The sequence below is a fragment of the Colobus angolensis genome, unplaced genomic scaffold (genome assembly GCF_000951035.1).
Source record: "Colobus angolensis palliatus isolate OR3802 unplaced genomic scaffold, Cang.pa_1.0 Scaffold206, whole genome shotgun sequence".
Classification (NCBI taxonomy): domain Eukaryota; kingdom Metazoa; phylum Chordata; class Mammalia; order Primates; family Cercopithecidae; genus Colobus; species Colobus angolensis.
Genome location: NW_012115222.1, coordinates 1944287 through 1965478, shown reverse-complemented (window position 1 = coordinate 1965478; position 21192 = coordinate 1944287). Strand labels below are relative to the sequence as shown.

Genomic DNA, 21192 nt, shown 5'->3' with positions numbered 1-21192 from the left:
CGCAGCTATTCCTGCGGGCGATGCTGGGGGCTTTCCGGTCGGAGCGGCAGCCGCTTCCGGAGCCGCGGGCGAGGTGCGTTCCCCAGCCGGGTTTGCTCTGGGCTCTGGCACGCCGCCGCGAATCTCCGCTCGTAACTCCGGGCCTGAACCCAGGGGAGGGAGGATTTCCTCTGTGCCGCTTTCGAGCAGTAGACTTACCCTGCTTGGCAGACCTAGGTTGGCATAACCAGAGATTGATTCCAGTTGTGATGCAGTGGGTGTCTCTACACTTCTGATGACACCTTTATTTTAAAAGCTGATGTTCCAAGGTGAGAAGGCAGCCTCGTTGAGACGTCATGTTGTTTCAAGATGAGTTTTAATTTAAGGCATTTCCAGAAGTGAAACGAAGCTCATCTCTCAGAATACAATGCCGGCAATAACTACCTGTGAAGTCCTTACCAGGAGGTTTCTGCGTGCTTTGGGTTGTGCAGAATTCCTCTGTTTATATAGAAACAGAAAGGTACTCATCTGCAGGTCTAGTTTCTCTTCGGTAAAATGTAAGGGAATATAACTGTTTTCCCCCACTTTCTCAGCAGCAGAAATTTTTAAACCTAGATTATGCCCAAAGCCCTAAGTAAAATCAATGAATGGCGTCCTCCAGTCACTTAGTTTTTATTTATGTACTTTATTTGTTTGTTTGGTTTTTTGTTGTTTTTCTTTTTCTTTTTTCTTTTTTTTTTTTTTTTTTGAGATGGAGTCTCGCTCTGTTGCCCAGGCTGGAGTGCAGGGGCGCGATCTCAGCTCTCTGCAAAATGCGCCTCCCAGGTTCAAGCCATTCTCCTGCCTCAGCCTCCTGAGTAGCTCAGACTACAGGCGCACGCCACCACGCCCGGCTAATTTTTTGTGTTTTTAGTAGAGACGGGTTTCACCGTGTTAACCAGGATGGTCTGGTCTCTTGACTTCGTGATCCGCCCGCCTCGGCCTCTCCAAGTGCTGGGATTACAAGCGTGAGCCACCGCCCCCGGCCCTTGTATTTTTAAACTTGACTTTATGGAAAGGAACACTATCGTTTGCTGAGCACTTGAAATATGGTGAAAGAGCCACAGAGTTGGCAGAACTGTTTGCAAATGCTGTAAGTAAAAGCTGCAACCAGGCAATTTTCAAAAGATTGTCATAAACATTATCTTACTTGAACTTCACAACTTTTCAGCCTATTATCTCTATGAGATGGTGAGGGAAAAACAGCTGTTGCATCAGGATTTTTAAAGCTCCTTTTGAGCTTTAATGATAACCAGAGGAGGCCAGAAAAATGAGGCGGTCCTTTAAGCAATGCAGTTTTCTGCTAGGGAATTGCTGCATTAGTAGATGATCTGTGCAGTACCTTTCAACTCCGCGACGAATGCTGCCACTATTGGAACTCAACATTAATTTAGTTGAATAAATATTGAACAGCTACTGTGAGCTACTCTGTATTTACAGGATATAGCAGTGAGCAAAACGGACAATCCCATCTCATGGAGTTCATTCTAGTGAGAGAAACAATAGACAAGATAAATAGGTAAAATACATAGCATCCAAGTAGTGAGTACTAAGGAAAGGGAAATGGAAGATTTGTGTGAAATGGGGATCATAAATTTTCCATAGATGGCCTCACTGAGAAAGTAACATTTGAGTGAGGAAGTGAGTGATGTGAATTCTTGGGAAAAAAGGTGTCCCAAGCCGAGAAAAACCAAAGAAGACCCAAAGGCAGGAGCATGCCTAGCATGCTCACGGAATTGCATGTAAGCCAGTTTGGCTGGAACTTGCTTAAGAGATGGGAAGAAACGAAGGCAGTTACATCAGAGAGGTTAGGATATGTGACGTAATAGATAACAATGTTTAGCACCTTTTTTGGCTATTAGATACACTTGACTTTGAGTAGAATGGTGTGTTAGCTCAGGCTGCCATAACAAAATACCATAGATTGGGTGGCTCAAACAGAAATGTATTTTCTCACAGTTCTTCAGGCTGGAAGAATGAGATCAGAGTGGCAGCATGATCAGGTTCTGGTTTTCTTTTTGGCTTGCAGACAGTACCTTCTCAGTGTCTCCTCACATGATAAAGAGAGCTTTGTCTCTTCCTTTTCTTATAAGGGCACCAGTTCTGTGGGATCAGGGCTTTACCCTAATCACCTCATTTAACCTTAATTACCTCCTTAAAAGCACTATCTCCAATACAGTCACATAGATGTGAGGAGAGGATTAGGGCTTCAACATACTACTTTGGCGGGGTACACAACAGTCCTTGGCAGATGGCAAGTTGTTGGAAGGTTTCAGTAGAGGAATGACATCTGCCATTTTTAAAGGATTGATCTAGCTGTCTTGTAGGTAGGCAAGGGGTAAGTGGTTGAGTCAAAGAAGCAAGGAGATGAGTTAAGAGTTGTTACAGCAATCCAGGAAGTGATGGTAGCGCTTTGACCACAGTGGGTAGCAGTGGAAATGGGGAAAAATAGTTGAATTCTGGGGACATAATAGAATTTGCTGATGGATGTGAAGTGTGAGGGTCCAAGGGTTTTGACCTGACCAGTTGGAAGAATGGTATTGCTATTTCCTCAGATGGCAAAGGAGGTTAAAGGAACAGATTTGGGTTGGATGAATATCAGGAGCTTAGTCTGAGATGTCTGTTGGAGGAAACACACAAATGTGTGGTAATAATAAGTAGTAGTCACTCATATAAATGTGTAACTGCAAACAGAAGTTCTAGGAGAGAGGAACATGGTATAAGGAAAAAGCGAAATAGGCCAGACTTAGTCAAGACGGAAGTGACTTTTTAACAAAGGTCTAAAGGAATATTAGGACAAAACTGTAACTTGCAGAGGGTTTCAAACAAGGGAAATATTGTGGTCAAATGCCCTCATGGACTGAGCAGAGACTATCAAAGAAGCTTGAAATCAGTTTGGTTAAAGCATAGGGAGGGATTAGGGAGCAAAAGTAGTAAGAGATGAGTCTGTATTCTAAAAGCCCTATAAAAGCATTACTGGGTTTCCAGATCGATAGGGGCACATGATCAGATTTGTGCTTATTAAAACTCTCTAGGCCTGGCAAGGTGGCTCACGCCTGTAATCCCAGCACTTGGGAGGCCAAGGCAGGTGTATGACTTGAGCTCAGGAGTTCAAGACCAGCCTGGGCAACAATGGTGAAACCCCATCTCTACCAAAAAAAAGCACAAAAATTAGCAGGGCATGGTGACATGCACCTGTAGTCCCAGCTCCCTGGGAGGCTGAGGTGGGAGGATCACTTGAGGTGGAGGTTGTAGTAAGCTATGACTGTGCCACAGCATCCAGCCTGGGAGACAGAGTGAGACATTGTCTCAAAAAATAAATAAATAAAAATAAAACTAGTTATATTATGAGCAGAAGAGTGGATAAGAGGAAGAGTAAGCATGGGAAGGCAGGACACAATATCACTAATCTGGCCGCGAGTTGATAGTAGTAATTTATGTCCTGGGTACTGTGCCAAAATCTATACATTCATAATCTTACTGAATTCTCACAACACTATGAAGAAAATCATAAGATTACATCCATTTTACAGATGAAAAACTTGGTTAAATAAAAAATAAGTAATTCCAACATTAATGACCACATAAAAGACCTACAAAGGGCAGGTGGCCTAAGTGGTAAGAAGAAAATCAGATGAAGGCATTTGAAAGCAGGATCAGCTGTGTTAAATTGGGCCCAGAGGCAGAGAAAAATGAGTTGAATATATATTGACTTTAGTAACATGTATTAGCCAACAAAATGAGAGAGTAGTCCAGTAAGGGGAGGGCCACAAACATTCCAGGAGATATCAAAATGTAGTATGTGAAACTTACGAAAAATTTCTCAGGAGAGGTCTCCTCTACTTAATTGTTGGCAAATATTTCATTGTCAGACTTACCAGGTGTCAGTTTAGAGACTAACCTTGAGAACAGACTTGCTGTCAGTGCCATGGTGGGGACCTGACTTTCTTTGCTGTATTTCCTTTTTGCCACAAGGCCAGCCTTTGACATTGTGTGTGTCTGAGTACTTAATAATATGTATTTCATGTAGTTGGAATTTTAGGATTAGAAGTGACTTGCGTAGTTATTATTCCAAGCTTCTCAATTCACAAATGCTAAAATCTCCTAAAAGAAGACATAAATTATGTTAGACCTACAACTTCTCGAATCTGCAGCATCAGAATATGTGAAGTGCAAAGCCATGTAGAACCTTTGAAATCAGCTCCCTTTTCCTTTTTTTTCTTACAGTTAGTTTTAGTTAGACATGCTGTGCCTACATTCTGCATGGTTGTGGCTTTGCTGTTTTATTAGATGGCATTCAGAGTACAAATTGAGTAAATGGTATTTCCCTTGAGAAATAATGTGATTCTCCTATTACAGGAAAAAGAAATAAGTTACCCTAAAGAAGCATTTTTATAGGCCTAGCACAGTAGCTCATGCCCATAATCCCAGCACTTTGGAAGGCCAAGGCAGGCAGATCAGATGAGGCCAGGACTTTGAGACCAGCCTGGCCAACATGGGGAAACCCCGTCTCTACTAAAAATACAAAAATTAGCTGGATATACTGGTGCACGTCTCTAATCCCAGCTACTAGGGAAGCTGAGGCATGAGAATTGCTTGAACCTGGGAGGCAGAGGCCGCGTTGAGCCAAGACTGCAGCACTGCACGCTAGCCTGGGTGACAGAGTAAGACTCTGTATCCAAAAAAAAAAAAAAAGCTTGTTTCTGTAGTGGATGTTATGATTTTGCTTTCTTACCTAAGTCCCAGTCACCTTCTTCTTTAATTAAAAATATTATAAAGATTTTAGTCAGTCATAGAATTAAACATTAATTGAAATTGTACTGTGCTTTTCCTCTAGAAAATATATAAATTCGTATTTTTAAATTCTGTCTTTCAAAAGAGACTGCTCAAGTGTTTTTGCTTACCCAGGTAATAAATTCATGACAAATGCATTTAAAAGACAGTCTTTTTCTTTCTTATCCCTACTTTTGTCTACACATGTATTTGTTGTAAAGCTAGTCAAGGAAATCTTTTCCAATTTAAATCCTTTATTAGAAAAGTTATTTGTGATTACTTTTGTACTTCTGACAGGCTATGGATATTTGCAAACTTCAAAGTTCAAAATTGTTGTCAAATATTAATATTTGAAGGAATTACTTGTATATAATAGCTTAGTGATTACACACATTGACTCCAGCACCAGACTGCCTGGATTTGAATCTCAGCTCCATCAGCTCCACTATTTGTTGTGTGATCTTGGCCTAGTATGACCTCTGTACCTCAGTTTCCTAATCTATAAAATGAGGTATAACAATGGTAGCTTTTTTTTTTTTTTTCATTTTTTTTTTTAAGGCAGGGTCTCGCTCTGTCACCCAGTCTGGAGTACTGTGTTAAGATCACAGCTCACTGCAGCCTTGATCTCCCAGGCTCAAGCGATCCTCCCACCTCAGCCTCCTGAGTAGCTGGGACCACAGGTATGGGCCACCATACCCAGCTAATTTTTTTGTTTTTTTGTAGAGACAGGGTTTGGCCATATTGCCTAAGCTGGTTTTGAACTCCTGGACTTAAGCAGTCTGCCGGCCTGGGCCTTTCAAAGTGCTGGGATTACAGGCGTGAGCTACCATACCCAGCTTTCTTATGGAGCTATGAGGATTACATTAAGTACTATTCGTAAAGTACTTAGAACAGTGCCTGATAGTATGGTAAAGCCTAATGTATGTAAACATTAAATAAATGCTTAAAACTTAATGTTTTATTCAAAAACCAAACAGTGCTAAGATACAACCTTTAGGTCATATCTTTTCTTGCAAGTATGTCCTGTTTTGTTTTTAACTTTGCTTTTTGTTTTGATTTTGAGAGGTATTTAGGTAATTTTTTGAGTAGCATATAAGCTGTTTTTTTTTTCTGTTACAGATTTTTAGGACAGTTTTGTGTGTCATTATGTTGCTGCTACATATTTGGAAGATGGAAGAAGCCCAGACAAAGGATGATTCTTTTTTATTCATCTTAAACCCATTTTTTTTTTCCTTCATCTGAGCCCCTTAAAACTACTGTGTTTCTGGTAAGTTGGTGTGTGCCTGTAGTCCCAGCTACTAGGGAGACTGAGCCAGGAGTATTGCTTTAGCCCCAGAGTTCAAGACCAGCCTGGACAACATAGCAAGACTCCCATCTTTAAAAAAAAAAAATCTGTACAAAAAGGTTATAGGAAAGTTTTGTCTGCATTCACTACATTGCACTATACTTTAAAAAAAGATTTAAAATACGAATACTGACATTTAACACACTTGTACTCTTGTCTTAATAATTAGTTTAATTGCTCCCCCTTTATGGAGTCAAATATAACGCATTTCCTAAGTAATTGTATACTTATATTTTCCTCAATATTAATGAAAAATCTCTAATATTTTTATCCTCTTATATTTCTTAGTGATTAATCCATTTTGACTTTAAAAAAGCCATAAAAATAAGATAACGTTTTTATAATTATTCTAGATGCCTGAAATTTTTTAAAAATCATAAATATGGAAAAGATCTTAAAGGGTTATGTAATAAGCCCGTACTTTACACAATATTCTACCTTTCACACTTTTGTTTTAAGAAAAGAATTTTTAGTAACACATCCTAGTGGTTACAAGTCCTTATTACATAGCATTGGACAGTAATAATTACTCAAATACTTATTCAAGAATAAGATGTTCTTCCTAATGACTAAATTAAATTATTCTCATAATAATTCAATTTTTTGGCTTCTTATCCTGTTCTTCAGAGGTTATGGTAACCCATAAAAGTGTAAGGTTATTTTCAGTTTTATTTTCTAAATGATTTCCTCTTGCATGTCATTATAGGACCAAATTTCTAAATATGTAATTATTTTTATTACTTTCCTCTGGGCCCTTTCCAAGTAATTTAATCTTCCTTTAAATGTGGGCCAAAACTATTAGGTTCAATATTGCAGTTTTTAAAAACATGATTATGAAGGTAAAGACAGGTTGTTACAGTTCATGTAATTGTTTTCATTTAAAACTGAAAGTACCAGCCGACTTTGAATATGGCCGTGAGTGTCAGCTCTTCTGATTAGTCAAGAAATGTTTCTTATTTTTAAGAGATTTGAACTAAAATTCCATTGTAACCAATTTCTTTCCTTTTTTTTTTTTAGACTGAGTTGCTCTCTGTTATCCAGGCTGAGTGCAGTGGCATGATCTCGGTTATGATCTGCAACCTCCACCTCCCGGGTTCAAGTGATTCTCCTGCCTCAGCCTCCCAAATAGCTGGGATTACAGGTGCTCACAAACAGGCCTGGTTAATTTTTGTGTTTTTAGTAGAGATGGGGTTTTACCATGTTGGCCAGGCTGGTCTTGAACTCCTGACTTCAAGTGATCCACCTGCCTTGACCTCCCGAAGTGCTGGGATTACAGGCTGAGACACCCACCACACCTAGCTGAATTGTAACCAATTTCTAAAGACATAAAATTCTTAATATATTCTATATTATACATAGGTATTAAATTATTGATATATTGTCCATATTATATAATTCTTGATGTATATTCTATAGCGTAATTCTTGATATATAATAGGATATATATCAAGAATTTAATCTCTATAAGAAGTCAAGTAATTTTTTTATAATATCTTTCTAATTATAAAGTAATACATGATTAATATAGAAGTCATAGGAAAAAAGCAAAAGGAAGTAACACTTATAATGCCATCACCCTGAAATAACATTTTCCTGTTTATGGTATTACAAAATGATTTATTGTATGTTTTATAATTTTTAAAACCAGTAATGTGAACATTTCTCCATGTATGAAAATGGATATTTTGCAATGGCATGATTTCTAATGGCTTCATAATATTGCATCATGTGATTTATCATAATTTACCGAATCTATCACCTATTTTTAAACCCTGTTTATTTCCTTTATAAATAAGAGCAAGCAGTGCTACATTGGATATCTTTGTGCGTATATCTTTCTTAATTGAGTATTTCCTTAGGATAAATTATTAGAAGTGAAATAGCAGGGTATGTATAGTTTTAAAACTTTTGGCACACATATCAAAATTGATTTTCAGAAAGGTTATTATCAGTTTATCCTTCTATCAACATTGTGTTTGAATGCCTGCCTTCCACTAACCCTATAAAGTCTGAGTAAAATCTTTTTCTTAATCTTTGTCAATCTGATTAGCAAAAACAAGAAAAAAAAGGATAGTTTAATTTGCAGATCATTGGCTCCTAGTGAAGTTATAATTTTTAAAGTTTATTAATCATTTATATATTTTTATTTCTGAATTGCCCATTGATATCTATAGTAGACCATTACTGTATCCTAGAAGTGCGGTTTCCATTCTGTGGTTTCCATTCTTGCTGGTTGTGGTAATAGCATACAAATTTTTGTTGTTTTTGTTTGGGTTTTGTTTTGTTTCTTTGGTGAGGTGGGGGTAATTTGTTTACTGGAATTACCTCTCTGTGTGTAGTTTTGGAAGGACATAATAGAGGAGCTTGCCTACCCCAGCCAAATTGTGAACATATGACCAAATGTGCCAATCTGGCTCTCATAAGTGTTTTGAATTTTGGGTGATGTGATGCAAAGTCAGAAAAGTAAGTCCAGTTGTGGGACTCTCAGTTGCTTATCTCTCACTTCCTCCTTCCCTGGGGAACTGCCTTGCCTGAGGGCAACCCAAGGCCCCTGACTGGCTGATGGTGAATATAAAGGGCATTGACTCTATTTGGGACAATTCTAAAGAGCTATTACTTCAAAGAACACCTTGTAGGATGGACTGAGGCTTCAGCTGCATCCTCACTGTGAGTCTGCTTCTTCCTCTGCCCAGTCCTGCCTTCCTCATTTCGTTATAGTTGTGTCTCCTGAGAGCACTCTCCATCAAACTTTCTCCATGCCATTTCTGTATGCTTCCTCTATGCCATCTCTATGCCACCTCAGTCTGTTTCTAAGGAACTGCGCATTCCAGTGGCAGTACTCAGGGAAGACTGTATGGTAGTTCCTGCCACTAGCCCGCTCTGGAACTACTTCCCTTGTCCTGCATCTGTTTCTTCTTTCTTTTAACTTTCCCATACTCTCACAGTAATTCACTTCATCTAAGTTAACCAGAGTCTTGGTTTCTGTGGCTTGCAACCAAAAATCAGTACTAATACAATGTTCTTTGTCATTTTACCCATTTTAAGAGCCTTTTCATGTATTATAGACAAAAACCCTAAACAAAATTGGTTTTCTCCAGTTAGTCAGTTGCATTGCAGTTTTGTTTATCATAGTGTTGACATTCAACTATTTAGAAAATTTATTATTGTAAGTATCTTGGTCTTTGTGTATGTGTGATTTTTACCTTTGATGTAATGCAGGGATCCCCAGCCCCTGGGCCACAGAACAGTACCATTAGGAAACAGGCTGCACAGCAGGAGATAAGCAGTGGGCAAGCAAGGGAAACTTCATCTGTATTTACAGCCACTCCCCATCACTCACACTACTGCCTGAGCTCCACCTCCTGTCAGATCAGCAGCGGCATCAGATTCTCATAGGAGCGTGAACCCTATTGTGAACTGTGCATAGGAGGCATCTAGGTTGTGTGCTCCTTATGAGAATCTAATGCCTGATGATCTGTCACTGTCTCCTATCACCCCCAGCTGGAACCATCTAGTTGCAGAAAAACAAGTTCGGGGCTCCCACTGATTCTACATTGTGGTGAGTTGTATAATTATTTCACTATATATTACAATGTAGTAATAATAGAAATAAAGTGCACAATAAATGTGATGTCCCAAAGTCATCCACCCTCACCACCCCAGTCGGCGGAAGAAAATGGTCCCTGGTGCCAAAAAGGTTGGGGACCGCTGATGTAATGCTTATGTAATGCATATGTAATGTATAGAGAGACCTTTAATGTCACATGATCATATACATAACAATTCATGTGTACATATTTTTAAGATTTTATCTTTATCCCCTAATTCTTATGACAAAGATTTTTGCCTTGACTTATGAAAATGATTCAACTATTTCCTACAAATAATTTAACTGAGTATTTAGACTTTTACATTAAAATTTTCTATAACAATATCTTCAAATTTCTGTGCTGAAATAACAGACATTTCTGTTTTACTCAGACAGCAATCTAGAAATGACCTGTCTGAAGCTGGTCAGGCAGCTCTGTCATTCTTGTCAGGAGACTTCTACGTCTGATTTAAAGATGGGAGCCTTCATTTGTTGCTATTATCTAGTCAGTGAGAAGGGAAAAGTAGAGAGTAGAAAACAACTCCCTATCACACACATGCCAAATCTTATTGGTCCAAATTTAGGCAGTTGGCTGTACGTGGCAGATTGGGAAATAGTCTTTTACTATTAGTCTTTTACTAATTCCCCATGATGACAAGTTCTGCCCATTGGGAGAAACCTGTGTTTTCCTGTGCTATAAAGGTTATAAAACATTTTTAATACTAGTATTAAAATGGTATTGTGTTAAACATGTAACTGAAACTGTTCCTACAAATATTAAGTGAAAATTAACACATGGCTAACATTTAAAAGAAATGTTCCTCTTACAAAATGGTTTGTGTGTGCGTGTGTATACCTGTGTGTGCATGTATGCTATAACAATTCAAAACTTCATTCTCCTTCACCGCTGCTACCGTATGTTTAAATATGGAACATGAGTTAAGAAGATTTTGGTTTTGGCCAGGCATGGTGTATTAGTTCATTTTCACAGTGCTGATAAAGACATACTTGAGACTGAGTAATTTATAAAAAAAAGACGTTTAATGGACTCACAGTTCCACTTGGCTGGGGAGGCCTCACAATCATGATGGAAGACAAAAGGTACGTCTTACATGGCGGCAAATGAGAATAAGAGCCAAGTGAAAGGGTTTCCCCTTATAAACCCATCAGATCTCATAAGACTTATTCACTGACAGGAGAACAGTATGGGGAAACCGCCGCTATGATTCAATTATCTTCCACTGTGTCCCTCCCACAGCATGGGGGAGTTATGGGAGCTATAATTCAAGATGAGATTTGCCAAACCCTATCACTTGATGTCTCACACCTGTAATCGCAGCACTTTGGGAGACTGAGGCAGCAGGATCGCTTGAGCTCAGGAGTTCGAGACCAGCCTGCACAACAGGGTGAAACCCCATTTCTGCAAAAAATACAAAAATTAGCCATGCATGGTGGCACACAGCTGTTGTCTCAGCTATTTGGGAGGCTGAGGTGGGAGAACTCATTGAGCCCAGGAGATAGAGATTTTGAGATTTTAGTGAGCCAAAATCATGCCACTACCCTCTAGCCTGGGTGACAGAGTGAGACCCCATCTCAGAAAAAAAAAAAAGGCTGGGCATGGTGGCTCACACCAAATTCCAGCACTTTGCAAGGCTGAGGCAGGAGGATCACAAGGTCAAGACTTGATCAAGACCAGCCTGGCCAACAATGGTGAAACCCCGTCTTTACCAAAAATACAAAAATTAGCCCGGTATGGTGGTACACGCCTGTAATCCCAGCTACTCGGGAGGCTGAGGCAGGAGACTTGCTTGAACCCAGGAGGTGGAGGTTGCAGTGAGCCAAGATCATGCCACTGCACTCCAGCCTGACAACAGAGTGAGACTCCTTCTCAAAGAAAAAAAGGAAAAAAAAGAAAAAGATTGTTTTGTTAAGTAGTGGTTTTTAGCCTCTTGACATGCTTCTTTATACTTCTTAGAGGTTTCTTTGTGTGAGGCTAGGTGAATATGAATAATGATGATAGGAAGGATATATTAGTATGGTTGTCTAAGAGTATTTGCAGTTTATGAAATATATCAGGAAATGTTCTTGAAAAGGAATGGCTAAATCTAATTTAGGAATGAATATTAAAGGTTTAATAATGAAGAAGTAATTAGAAGTTCTATCTTCTAATCTAAATGCAGAATCTCTTCTCTGTACTGGTACTAATTTTTATTATGATAGTTTGGACACAGTTCCATATTCAGCATCTTTGTACTTTATTTTTGAGTTATAAATGCCCAAACCTTAAAATTTATTCTGCAAGCCTAAGGATGATTCTTTTGTATAGATATACCATTGTACAAATATGCCATAATTAATATAGCCATTCTAATGTTAATTACTATTTTAGTAGTTTCAAAGTTAGCTTTTATTTTTTGCTATTGTAAACACTCCTGCTGTGAACATTTGTATACACATACCATGGTGAATATATGAGTAGATTTCTCTCTAGGGTGTATATTTAGTAGGGTACTGCTGGTTCATGGAGTATGTATATCTTCACCTTCAATAGATAATGACGCACTGTTTTCCCAAGTGGTTGAACCAAGAATGGCATTATTTTAAGATTCTTTACCATAACTTCAAGTATTTGCTTAAAGTTTCTGGAGAAAGGGAAAAAAATGAGTTTTACTATGGTATTAGATTTTATTATGAAATAAATTTTAAAATAACATCTAAAAAGAATGGAAACCCATTTTTTTGCAGTCATTGTTTTGAAAAGGTATCTCAATGTGGATGATACGAATTCTATACCATACATATTGAATGACTGGGCCCATGAACAAAGTATCCATGTGGTTTCTTTTCTTTAAAATACTATTTAACAGTACTACAATAATAACTATTATTTAAAATATGTTATATATGTACAAATTTTTTACATATATGTGGCAAAATAAAAGTTTAAATCAGTCATAAAGATATAAAATGAAAAATGAAGTCTACTAATTCCTCTCCCTAGAGATCTGTTTTAGCTGCGTCATTGTTTCTTTTGTTTCCTGAAAAAAATTATATATATTTCTTCATATAAATAAATGGATCATAATGCAAAAGGTTTTTTTTTTTCACTTTTTTAGCACCATGTATGATTCTTTCTGCTCAGTGCTGAATAATATTGAATTGATTGGGTATGTAATAATTTATTTAGGCAGACTGATGGAGATTTAGATTATTTTCCGTTTTTTGTTATTACCAGTAATGGATCAGTGAGTACACTGGAAAATGAACCTTGTAATTTTTGAGAGTTTATTCATTAAATTCCTAGCTATAAAATTACAGATGAGACAGTACAAGCATTTTAAATTTTGATATATATGGCAAAATTGCCCTCCAAAAAGTTGTTTTAATTTACATTTCTATCAACTGCTACTTGCCAACATTGTGTGTTATCAGAATATTTTACCTTTACTGCTCTCACAGTTGAAAAGTATAACTTATTTTAGTTTGCATTTATTTAATTATGAGTGAAGTTGAGCATGATTTCATTTGTTTTTCTTTCTCTGTCAACTGCCTGTTAATATCTTTTGCCTATTTGTCTACTAAGTTGCATTTTTTTCTTAGTGATTTGTAAAACTTGTAAATTAAATAAATTAATGTTTTTGTCTATTTTGTGTTGCAAGTATTTTTCCCATTTTGTGGTTAATTTTTATACTTTGTTTATAACTTTTTGTACATAAATTTTAATCTTTGTGACTTTCAGGTTATATATAATTTCCAAATTGCTTAGAAGCCCATTTCCTGTGTTGCCCTTTGTCTTGTAAATGTATAATGATAGGTAAATTTAGTTTACATATAACTCAGCCTTTTTTCTTTCTTTTTTTCAAAGAAGTCTGTGAGAACACACCTAGGAAAAAATTCACTGTAGACAGATGAATATGATAAATCTAATGAGTTTGGGTTGTCAAAAAAAATGTGTTTAACATTTAAATGATTCCTATTTCCTTTTTCCTTCAGGCATCCTAAAAGTCAGTAAGTGGGAAAGTTTTATTAGTAAAGAACATTATCTTACCAGACATAAAGCAATCCTTTTCTCCACCCTTCCTTCAAACTGCCGGTTCTTACCTCACCTAAAACACCCTATCAGAGACTAGCAGATGTTCCAGCAGCTCTATAAGATTTATTTGGTTAAATGTCGGCATGTGATAAATGAAATGAAATGAAATTGATTTATGTGGACTTTTTCTATGTTCTAAATTTGCCTTGGAAATCATATAATAGATATTTTAATAGAACAGTTAAAATATGATTTTATCAGAACACTTAAGGATGTATAAATGAGTTAGTATATGAATGTATAAAAATAGTCCACGTGAACCTAGCCCATACTTAGTTCTCAGCTAAAATGACTTCTAGTTTAACCCAAACTATAGTAAGGAGACTGAACAAATCTAAACAGCAGCACTAAGTAGTGAAGAGCAACTAATCATGCAAGACTTTTTTAGTTTATATTCTTCCTGTATGTTATAAAGTTACGTTAAAATTACTCAGGAAAATTATGTAGTGGAACATCAGATCTTAGCTGCAGCTTTTGTTCAGTAGTCTAGAAACTCAAAGCTACCAGACCATACTTAGTTGGACACAAGAGGTTCCATATTGTCCCCAAAGTAATCTTGCTTTCTCCAGAGCTCTCCAGCTCAGGCCTATATTAAAGCAACATCAGATCGGTTCTGACTGGATTTCATACTTCGAGTTTCTAGGGTTAAAAAGGTGTCATGTTAGAGAATTCTGCTAACTGTCCCATGTCTGACATTTAAAGATGATCTAGATTTTCTCAAAGATTCCCAATTTTACAGCTGTTTCTAATAGAAGCAGCTTTTTAAATATTTAACTGAATGTTACAGTTTACATCCTTGTAAACTTTCATCTTATAAAAGAGTTCTTTAAAAAAAAAGTCATAATTTTTAGAAACACTGTTCCATTTATAATGCTGCCAGAAAACTGCTTAGCTGGCTCTACTTCTAAATGTTAAATATCAGCTATAATACTTGTTAAATCAATACATTTTAAAATGTTCTTACAGTGTTTAAATTTCTTCTGTAAAATGTGTATTTCTTATTAAATGCTGGGATTGAAATTATTTATTTATTTATTTATTACTATTATTTGAGATAGAGTCTCACTCTGTTGTCCAGGCTACAGTACAGTGGCACTATCTTTTCTCGCTGCAAACTCCGCCTCCCAGGTTCAAGCAATTCTCCATCCTCAGCCTCCTGAGTAGCTGGAACTACAGGCGTGTGCCACCACACCAGGCTAATTTTTGTATTTTTAATAGAGATGGGGTTTCACCGTGTTGGCCAGGGTTGATCTCGAACTCCTGACCTCAAGTGATCCACCTGCCTTGGCCTCCCGAAGTGTTGGGATTACAGCCAACTGTACACTGTGCCTAGCCAAATCCTGGGATAATTTTAAAACATTTTGGACTGTAATAATAAAATTTTGTAGAACATGATATAGTTGATGCATCCACCAAAGAAAATGTCGAGTTACCAAATTAGTTAGAAGATGACTATAGAGTAAGTTATCACCTGGCCCCTACCATAAATCAATCCTTCTTCATATCAGAAGTTTTTAAATAGCTGAATAATAGTTTTTTAAACGTTAAGATTTTAAACTGCCTTTAGAAATCCCTATGAGGTGATGTAACTATTATTTCCTCCACTCTTTAAGATAATACTGAAAATACTTTAGCACTTGGCTCAGATGAACTTTTGAAATGATACAACTCATAAAATCTGAAGGCCATTGTAGATACAAATTTAAATTATTGGATCACAGTGCTCCATGATTCTCTTGTATTTCTCTATATCTTGTAATCAGAGGCATTGACTTTGTTCCAAACTATCTTTTCTTAAATATTTGTAACTTGTAATAGCAAACAGCCTTGGAAGATTGAGATAATGTCTCCCTGCAGAGCAAAGAGCAGGTGTGCTTACTGTCCATTATAAAATATTTGGGTGCCCTAAGCTCCTTATCATCTCCTGTAACCAGCTACTGTGCATGCTGGTGTCACCTGCTTCTCTTCATATTACCTGGTGGAAATTGGGGCATAAGGAATTGGTACGAATGCTGATGTTCTGATGACTGCTATTGCTGTAAGTAACAGAGTCATTTGTTTCTTACGCTGGATTATCCTGTGTCCCACTAGCATCCATGAAATTGTAGCAAGCTAATTTACTAGTCTGCAAGTAGGATAAAACTCTCAGACCTTTACAGGTCTTGGAAAGATAATATAGGATATGCCATCAGCAAACTTTTTCTGTAAAGGGCCAGATCGATAATAAATGGTTTCTGTCACATATGTTTCTTTAATTTTTTTTTCAACCCTTTAAAAATGTAAAGCCCTTCCTTAGCTTACAGGCCATCTGAAGCCAGTCTTTTGGTTATATTTTGTTCATGGGATATATAGATTGCCGACCTCTAATGTAGATCATGGGATCAAATGACTATTCTCCGCCCCTAGCAAGTTCCCCAGAACTTCTCTCAAAATTATGATGGCTTGCTTTTCAAACATGCTTTTCTCATGACTACAATAAAATGAAACATGTTTTGTTGCATGTCTGCTTGAAAATAAAATATGACCGTAAAATTAATTAGATAATAAAAAGAAACAGTAGTATCTTCCTAAGTGATTTTTATATAACCTCAAGATAATTCAGAGGGCAAAATACAATTAAAATTGCATCCAAAAAGAGAACAAGAAAGGAAGACAATATAAACAGAAAGCACTTCATAAAGTGGTAGATTTAAATACAAATGTATCAATAATTACATTAAATGTAAAAGAAAATCATTAAGTGACAAAGTCAATGTTGTACTGTTTACAAGCATGATGTTTAAATTGTGAGAATGCAGAAATATTAAAAGGATAGAAAAATATGTCAGCACTAGCCAAAGAAATACTAACATAGTTATATGTCAGATACATTTATAAATGTTCAAAAAAAGGTTTTCAATGAAAATATATATATTTTAAAATTTGATTTCATAAATCAAATTTACATAAAGTTAGATGAAGCAAATGTCTTAGTCTCATTTCTGCTGCCGTAACAATATCATAGACTATAATTTAGGAAAAGAAATATATTTGTCTCATAACTCTTGGGCTGGGAAGTCTAAGAACATGGTGCTGGCATTTGGTGAGGGTCATCCCATGGAGGAAGGCATCACGTGGCAAGCAAGACCGCACTCGAGACAGAGAGGAAATCTGACCAAACTCATCCTTTTATCAGGAACCCACTCCAGTGAAACTAACCCACTCCCATCATAATGACTTTGATCTATTCATGAGAGCTCTGCTCTTATGACCTAATTGCTTCTTAAAGACTTCACTTCTTAATACTATTACAAGTGTAACTACCTAATGGGTTCATTTTGCCCACTGTCCAGATAGAGCCTATTTATCAAGACGTGGGAATTGTAATAGAGAGTTTAATACATGTTAGATCAAACTAAACAGGAGATAGGAATTTTATTCTAACTTAAATCAGCCACCTGAAAATTTGGAGGCTATTTGAGGATAGGTTGACAGGCAGGAGGTTAGGGATTAGGAAATGCTGATTGGTTGGGGATTCAATCATAGGGGTGTGGAAAGCAGCCCTCCTGCACTGTCTGCATCTGTGTGAGGGCCATAAGACTGGTTGAATCCAGAATTGCAGGTCCACATGGGGCTATCTGGTAGTCAGAAGTGCAAAAGCCTGAAAAGGCATCTCAAAAAATCAATACAGGAGTAATCAAAGAAGTTAACAAATCTCATGACCTCTGGAATAATGGGTAGTAATCTTTTATACCTGTATTTTAGCAGGATTCAGGCCCCTCTCATCTTCCTAATCTGGTGGCCTTTCGTTCATTTTATAAAGGTGGGTTAGTTTGGGGAAAGTGTTATTTTCATTTAAACTGTAAATTAAATTTCTCCCAAAGTTAGCTTGGCCCACAACCAGGAATGATCAAGGGCAGTTTGAGGTTAAAGGCCAGATGGAGTTGGTTAGATCAGATCTCTTTCACTGTCATAAGTCTCTCAGTTATAATTTTTGCAAAGGCAGTCTCACAACGGCAATTAAATTTCAACAAGAGTTTTGGCAGGCACATTCGAACCATAGCAGCAAACTATAAGGTAAAAGCATTTGTAAAAATAAAATGTACGCTTCATAATGACAAAAATACTAAGCCACTATGAGGGTATAAAATATATGTGTATCTAATTATATAGCATCAATGTATACAAAGCATTACTCTGAACTGGGTCATGTGCACACTACGAGGACTCGCTATGGTTTAGAAGAGTCAGGGTCAGCCTCGCCAGGAACTCATAGCATAGGAGATAATGATTCTCCAAAGGGATGTATGCTGGTGAACAAACTGAACCACATCATGAAGTCCTTTTCATCTTAGCATCTTCATCTATAGCAGTGCTTTTCAACTTAGGCTGCCTATTAGAATCAACTAGTGACCTTTTAAAAAATACTGATGCAGAGACCTTCCCTAGACCAATTAAATCAGAATCTTGGAGGAAGGGAGGAGGGCATTGATATTATTGTTTAAGATCTCCAGATTATTTTACTATGCTGTTTCAGTGTTGAGAAGCACTGAGTTACTATGTAAATCATCGATGTAATATTTAGGGCAGTAAATAGCAAAAATATTTCTACATATTAATCTGTTTTTCCATGTGAGTTCTGTAGTTACCCAACATAAAAACTGTTGTTTTTAAAATTACGGATCATTACAACCTGTGGTTCCAAGTAAAGATTTTAAAAAGAGAAAAGTTTAATCCTGCAACAATTGGTTAACCCTTCTTAATTTAGAGGTACCTTGATAAGTTCTTGATCATCAAGGTAATCAAAGTTAACTACATTACCACATGAAAAACAGTCAGCTGGTTCACACAACTGCTTTAAACCCATAGGAAATTGATACATTAGCATTTCCTAGGTTAGAAATTGGCTAACACCATTATCAATGATATAGGTGATAGATGGTGTTCTAAAAGGAATTTTCTGAAAGATACCTACTTTCTCATTAGTTATGACTACATTTTAAATGCTATCTCTTTCTCAAAAGCCAAAGCTACCCTTCTGGAAGTACAAAGGATCAGACTTCAGGCAGGACTTCACGTGCTGTCACGTGTCAAGTTCTATAACTTCAGATAACTTGAAATGGCAACAGCCATTTCTGAGTTCTAATACCATTTTAGTAGATAGATGCTATTGTACTAATAGATGCTAACATTGGGTTAATCCAATATGTTATGCTCACCCTTTGTAAGGAGTAAAAATGGCCATTCTCTCTTTTTTTTTTTTTTTTTTTGAAATGGGGTCTTTCTCTGTCACCCAGGCTGGAGTGCAGTGACAGGATCTTGGCTCACTGCAAGCTCTGCCTCCCGGGTTCATGCCATTCTCCTGTCTCAGCCTCCCGAGTAGCTGGTACTACAAGCGCCCGCCACCACGCCTGGCTAATTTTTTGAGTTTTTTAGTAGAGACAGGGTTCCACCGTGTTAGCCAGGATGGTCCCAATCTCCTGACCTCATGTTCCGCCCGCCTCGGCCTCTGAAAGTGCTGAGATTACAGGCATGAGCCAGCGCACCTTGCCTTTTTTTTTTTTTTTTTTTTTTTTTTTTTTTTTAAGACAGGGTCTTTCTCTGTCACCCAGGCTGGAGTGCAGTGGGGCAAACATGGCTTACTGTAGGCTCAAGTGATCCACCTGCCTCAGTCTTCCAAGTGCCTGGGACCACAGGCATGCACCACTACACCCAGCTAATTTTTAAAAGTTTTTTGTAGAATAGGATCTCACTTTGTTCCCCAGGCTGGTCTCAAGTTCCTGGGCTCAAGTGACCCTCCTGTCTCAGCCTCCTAAAGTACTGGAATTACAGGCATGAGCCACCATGCCCAGCCCTTTCTCTCTTTTAGTGTTAGTATAACTATACATTTGTAAGCAGCAGTGTGGCATAGTGAAAAGTAACTTTTAGGATCAGATATGCCTGGAATTAAATTCCATATTTGCTATTTATCAACTGTGTGGTCTTGAACTGGTTAACTTGTTAATGCCTCACTTTCCTCCACTGTAAAATAAGAATACAATTCATCTTGCAGTGTTGTGAGGATTAGGAATGATAGCTGTCAATCTTCTGCCATTTTGCTTCAGAATTTTACAAAATTGTAAAAAATGAGTAAATATATTCTCCTTATAAACAAACATAGAATTATAAAATATGAAATTATTTGCTGACCCTATCCCTTCCCATCTTGCCAGTAGTAACCACTAATATTAGTTTGGTGCATACTGAGAGACTAAATAGACAAACGGACAAGGACCAGACCATATATGTCAATAGAACCCAGACACACAACCTCTGCAGCAACCAGCCTGGGAAGCCAAACCACAAGCTCTGATACAATTGGTTCAGAAGTGTCAGTGCTTGGTCAATGACTGTCAGCTTTTAACTCAGAACCAACAAGACAAAGCCAAATGTACCCCCCAAACCAACCACATAAGATGGCTCACTTGTAATTACCCACCTCTAGCTTCCCAAATCAACAGTTTCAATTGTAGCATTTGTGAGTCTTCCCTCTTTTCACTATAAAGCTTTTCATTTCTGCCTTGGCTGCCTGTGAGCATCTGCCAAACACAAGTGATGGTGTTTGACTCCCTTGTTTTAATAAGTAATGAATAAATAGCCTCTGATTGTTCTCATTTTGAGTGGTCTCTGTTTATTTCCATGGGATGGTTCCAGTCTTTTTATTGTGCATATACCGATGGACATTTATATGTGTATATCCCTGGGAAATATATACCATTTTGTGGATTTTTAAAAACAAAAATGTTACATGTATTGTTTTATATCTTAATTTTTTTTCTCAAAAATGCCCTAGAAATCTATGCATGTTAATTCATCTCCATTGTCTTAGCTGGAGGGAGGTGGTAATATTTGTCTTAGCGTCTTTAACACAGCTCTGTGGTGCTGCCTACTTCAGTGCTTGCTTTCCTATCTGTGTCTATCACAGAGACATTCTTTTTACCTTTACACCCCCATCCTACTTCCCTTTCACCCCCATCCCCAGCTTACTCCTTTAATACATATCCTTTGAACTGCAGTCAACTCACTGTAATGTTGGCTTGCTGGCTGTCTTATTCTTTCATGGCTGCTAGTAATGACTGTTCAGTGGCTGTTTCTTCAGCTGTGCAAAGTTAGACCATGTCTAGGAGTTCAAAGGCGTTGGTCTCTGGTTGGTATATGTCCTGTGTATTGCCTGATCAATTTCTGCATTACTGACTGTGAGAAACTACAAGTCTTACTCATGCTGGATTCTTTCACCTTGAGTCAGTTTTTCAGTTGTATGTAAGAAATTTTTTCCAATGAATTAAACATACCAACCTTAGAAACTGGCTTGTGAAGGAAGTAAAATAAAGTTAAATGCTCCATTTATCTTTGCTT

General features: G+C 37.4%; 1 long non-coding RNA gene across 1 annotated transcript in view; it reads left to right on the top strand.

Annotated features, from left to right (window-relative positions):
- Position 1: 1 nt before the first annotated feature.
- The window catches only part of LOC105511881, a 57089-nt gene continuing 35898 nt past the window's right edge, over positions 2-21192 (top strand). The window contains exon 1 of the long non-coding RNA XR_001001785.1: positions 2-308. This is a non-coding gene — a long non-coding RNA (uncharacterized LOC105511881). The remainder of the gene's footprint in view (positions 309-21192) is intronic.